Here is a 5,807-nt window from a genome sequence, read left to right on the forward strand (position 1 = left end):
AACAACAACAACAGGGAGTCCTGGTGGCACAAAGTTTAACCATTCTGCAGCTAACCAAAATGTTGACATATCAGACCCACCCAGGCAAGTCCATGGGAGAAAGACTTGACGATCTGCTTCCGTAAAGATTCTAAAACCAAAAAATACCCATTGTCATTGAGTTGATTCTGACTCTAACTGTCCAATTAGACAGAGCAGAACTGCCCCACAGGCTTTCCAAAGCTGTAATCTTTATGGAAGTAACTGCCACATCTTTTTCCTGCAGTGGCTTTAGGGTTCAAACTGCGAACTTTTTGGTTAGTAGTGAGAGCTTAACCAGGTTAGTAGTGAGACCTTAACCACTGTGTGACCACGGCTGTTCCATAAAGTTTACAGCCAAGATAACCATATGTTTTACACTGCAGTTATACTCTGTCACATGAGGTTGCTTTGAATCAGAAACAGCTGACATCAAGCAACAACAAGAATAACATGCCATAGCACTTACTGCGTTATATTGCAATTAAACAATAATCTATTTGTATACATCTCAATAAACTTAAAGAAAGGAACAATGTCTTTATGGATCCATTAGTGATCACTTAGAAGTCACTCAATAAATGCCAAATAATACTGAAAAATTTAAACACAGATAATGCTTTAAGATAAAAGCAAACCTGTCACCATAGAGAAATAAGCATTTTAAAATGAATAAAACATATATAATCTATTCCTTATTCTGAAATTACTTTTTATTAACTACTTGTTTAAACCAGATTTTTAGTGTCATTATTGTGTGGAAAACTTTAGCAACAGAAATCAATAAAATCCACTTTGGAAGAAATCCACAGTATATACCATATTTTTATGCAGATGAACGCTTTTTATGTTTGTTTGTTAACCACTCCCTCCCCCAACCCTGGGAGGTATTTCCATAAGCATTGCTATGCCATTTTTTTTTTTAACATGTTGCTGTAAAAAAAAAAAAAAAAATTAGCATAGCACATTTATAAAAATACCTCCCAGGGGGAGGTAGAGGTTGACAAACAAATGTATAAGACACGTGTTATTTGTGTAAAAATATAGCAGTAGCAAGAGAGTAATTCCCCCCCCAAGGTGACATAGTGGCACGTGTAATTCCAAAAACTTGAATATGATCAGTATATTCTTAACTAGGGCTGTGTGCTGTTGAAATGCCATGACAGAACTGAAAACATATCTCCTGTCAACCTAGACCAAGGTCCCAACTGCCACAATCTGCCATAGCACAGCTTGGTGATTCTTTTTTTAATTGACTTGTAAGTCTATTACTGTTTTCAAATGAAGGGTGATTTGGCTAATTAATGATTTTGTGGGTTCTTTCTTGTTCTCTAGATGGTAATGAAAATGACTCATTCCTAATTAGTTTAAAAAGGCTAAAGGAAACTCACGTCTGGAAAGGACTGTTATAAACTTTACCAGAATGAAATCAGAGAGTTTACAAAGGATTTTGTGTAGATAGAGGGATGAGAGTAGGTTTTTTGGCAATTTAGCAAGAACATATATTGAATACATGAGGTACTAAGTGCATTGGTAGAGACTGGGAGGTATAAAAATACATGACATTGATTTAAACTTCAAGGAGCTTACAATGAACCTGAGCAGGATAAGATTAATAATTAAAAAGTTCAAAGCAATGTAAAGCAGTCTTACACATTCTTACCATCACCATCACTTCCCAGGGCTTCCCTAATAATGTCCAGATTAGTCTTCCTTCAGTTGGTTCAGTCTACTCCTTTGAACTGTTTACAAAGGAACATTCCTAAAACACAGATCACATGCTACCGTTCTACCTTAAAAACCTGCAGTTATTTGTCATTACAAGAGACTAAAACCCAGCTTTTCAGGATGGCATATAATGACCACTAGATGTTGACCACTAAGCCACTGCCATTTCTCTACATTGCATTTAAAATGCTACAACATTTGGACGTAAATCACAAAGTCTCTCTCTTGCTTGGATTTTCTTTATGCTGTTCCCTAGAATGGCCTTTCACCCATATGGTGAAGGTTTATTCTTCTTTAAAATGCATCCAGGTGTCACTTTTCTCGCCCACCCCCAAATAGAAGTAATGAGAATTAATTCAGAGTGCTTACTCTTCTTCAAGTTATAATCAACAGAATGCTAGTAAAGGTTTAACAAGCACATCTCCAAATATTAAAAGAAAAAGAAAAAAAAGCCCACATTTGTAGTTATTTCCATATCGTAAATACTCCCAAGATGTCCATTTTCAAGGTACTTATTTGACATCGGGAGCTCAGGAAGTTGAGAAGATATGCTTCAATTGGCACTCTGAGTTTGTGCAAGTTAACTAGTTATAATCCAAGAAAATTGCCTGCAAGATACAGATTATGTTGTTGTTGTAGTTAGGTGCCATCAAGGCAGTTCTTACACACAGTGACTCTATGTACAACAAAAGGAAAAACTTTCAGGTCCTTCACCATACTCACAACCCTTGCTATGTTTGAACCCGTAGTTGCAGCAACTGTGTTAATTCAGCCCATTGAGGGTCTTCCTCTTTACACTGACCCTCTACTTTACCATGCATGAAGTCCTTCTCTAGGGACTGGTCCTTCCTGATAATATGTCCAAAGCACATAAACTAAATCTCACCATCCTCTCTTCTAAGGAGCATTCCGGTTGTACTTCTTCCAAGACATGTTTGTTCTTTCTTCTGGCACTCCATGGTATATTCAAATGCATCAGTTCTTCAGTCTGCCCTATTCGTTGTCCAGCTTTCACATGCATATGAAGCTATTGAGAAAGAGAGTGGCTTCCATCAGGCATACCTCAGTCCTCAAAGTGAAATCTTTCCTTTTTAACACTTTAAACAGGTCTTTGGCAGCAGATTTTCCCAGTGCAATATGTCATTTGATTTTTTGACTTCTGCTTCCATGGATGTTGATCATGGATCCAAGTAAAATGAAACCCTGACAACATCAATCTTTTCTCCATCTATGATGATGCTGGGTATTGCTCCAGTTGTGAGGATTTTTGTTTTATGTTGAAATGTAATTGACACTGAAGTCTATAGTCTTTCATCTTCATCAGTAAGTGCTTCAAGTCCACTTCACTGTCATTAAGCAAGGTTACATCATCAATGTATCAATTGTAGAACTCTGTAATTAAATATGATAGTACTGACTTAGTGTTAAAAAGAAAGTGCTAAAAAAAATTTAAAAATACATGCTAAATAATGTCCCAGAAAATTTCTTTTTTTTTTTTTTCATGCCTTGATATTGAGTTTTCATAATTTTTCCACCATATAATCTCTGTGAAATAACCCCATATGAATCAACTGGAGTATATTTATAACTTCTTGTTTCTTCCAACTTCTACCCATCTCCCCTCCATATGTATCTCTGGTGGTGTAGTGCCTAAGGTATTTGGTTCAAACCCACCAGCCACTCCTTGGAAGGAAGACTGGGCAATCTACTCCCGTAGAGATACCACCTTGGAAACCCAAGAAGAGGTCACTATAAGTCGGGATCAACTAGATAGCAGTGAGATACTTTGAGAGTTTTGACTTGAAAAACAGTGAGAGTTTCCTGGGCCAATATTTTGTGAAAGGATATAGGTCATTCCTTATATCCATCACCTTATTTGGAAACTTATAACATGTAAATATCATAAAATTGTTCATACCTTTTTAAAAAATCTTCTTAAATGTGGTTCTGTAAAGGAGATTCAAGTTATTTTATAAGTTGAATAAGCTTGTCATTTAGGCCACTGGCTATCAATGCATCTGCACAAAGTCCACCTAAACTTATAGCAGATTTCTAGACTTCTTTATTTTTCATTTATATCTAGATAAGGTACAAACAGATTAGAAAGGTATAAATCTATTATCTTTCTATGGATACCAGTTTAAAAAACAGAGTATTTTTTGTGCTACTAAATTAATGCATTCAATTAACTATTTCAATAAATAATTATGACTAATTACATTACTGTCAGAAAAAAAATGGTTAAGTACTTACTCTTAAATAAAAATAACTATTTCGAGTATATATCTTAACACTGTAATTTGTTTATATACATATCTCTATATAGTATATAAAATGTTTTAGTGGTTCATAGGCACTTTTGTCAACCACTTTGTAAGTTACCAATAATGATAATACTAAATATCCACCACTCTGTCAGTTGTCATACTGTAGTAGCTTGCATGTTGCTGAGATCCTGGAAATACACCACTGACATTTCAATATCAATAGGGTCACCCATGGTGAACAGGTTAAAGCTGAACTTCCAGAATAAGACAGACTAAGAAGAAAGGCCTGGCAAATGACTTGTGAATATTAGCCAATAAAAACCTTATGAATTACAATAGAACACTGTTCAACTTGTTTACTTTGAGCACACTTTCCACACAGATCAATCACTGGAGGACAAAATCATGTTTGGCAATTGAAAGGCTGTCCAGGGAGACCATCAGTAAAATCGATTAGCACAACAGCCACAATGATGGACTTGAACATGCTGGCAATTGCAAAGATGATGCAGGTCCTGCCAACATTTTGTTCTGTTGTATATAAGGTCACCATGGGTTGAAGTACACTCAATAGCAGCTATGTATGTATCACTTTGTGACAGTAGAAATGAATTATTCAATAGAAGGTTTAAAAAATAAAATTGAAAAAGATCTCACTAAGTATAGAACAAAAAAGAGAGAAAAAAACAGAATAAAAAGATAAAATTAGAACACTATTTTAGATGTTCAAAATCTGAGTAAAAAATATAACGAAAAAGTATAGAGAAAAATAGAAAGGAGAAAGCCCACATGGGACTCAAAGATGGGACTCGAATGAGTAACCTATCTGCCACTTCAGGAACTAGAAAAAGAAGAGGAAATTAACCTAGTGTAGCAAATAGAAAGGAAGTACTAAAGATCAGAGGAACAATCAATGAACTAGAACACAGGGAAATAGAGAAAAGCAATGAAACCAAAAGCTAGTTTTCTGAGGACTTCTTCAAAGGCTGCTTTACCAGTTTTAATTGATTTCATATGTACCTGGAAACGACCATTTTAGGGCATCTCCTTACAAATTAGAAATATATTAGTTTTGTTTATAATGCCCATATCATACATGTTTTTACATTTTCTGCATGATTATTTGTTTGCATTTATTGATTGCAAAAGTTGTGACATTAGGAAATTTTTGTCCACTTTTGTTCATCTTTGGGTTCCAGCATTAGCACAGTTCCTCGCCAATAAATTTTAAGAAATATTTCTGAAGAGATGAGGGAACTTCTGATAAGATGGTGGACTACGCAGACGAGCTCGACCCTCTTCAACAAAGACAAGAGAAACCAATTGACAGAGATACAGAAGATAATCCTGGAGCACTGAGCTTTGAAAGGACATATACAGAAGTGGACTAGACACCAATTAGTGGAAAAACCTGAATGAAAACAGGACCTAAGAATAGGCTCCACTTGCCAAGGACAGCAGGGACATGTGGGAGGCTGACAATGGGAAAGGAGTCAGGTGGTGAGTGTATAAGTGATGCCAAGTAATGAATAGAGGAGCACAGCACAGTACCCTGCTTATGTAGATAACACCCAAACAAAACAAAGAAAACAAAAATCATGGGCAAGTCACTCCAACATGCAATCACTAATGAAACATAAACACAAAAACTTCACAATGCCTCAGAGACAACAGAGGATCACAGTCCACATAAAGAAGCAAGATAAAGCCGAGACACAAGGGACAAGGATACAGACTGAAAACACATCCCTGAGGAAGACACAGCATTGGAACTCCCTGATAATTCAAACAATC

Source organism: Orycteropus afer, unplaced genomic scaffold, assembly GCF_000298275.1.
Source record: "Orycteropus afer afer isolate SDZICR_OR568_19922 unplaced genomic scaffold, OryAfe1.0 scaffold00222, whole genome shotgun sequence".
NCBI classification, from domain to species: Eukaryota; Metazoa; Chordata; class Mammalia; order Tubulidentata; family Orycteropodidae; genus Orycteropus; species Orycteropus afer.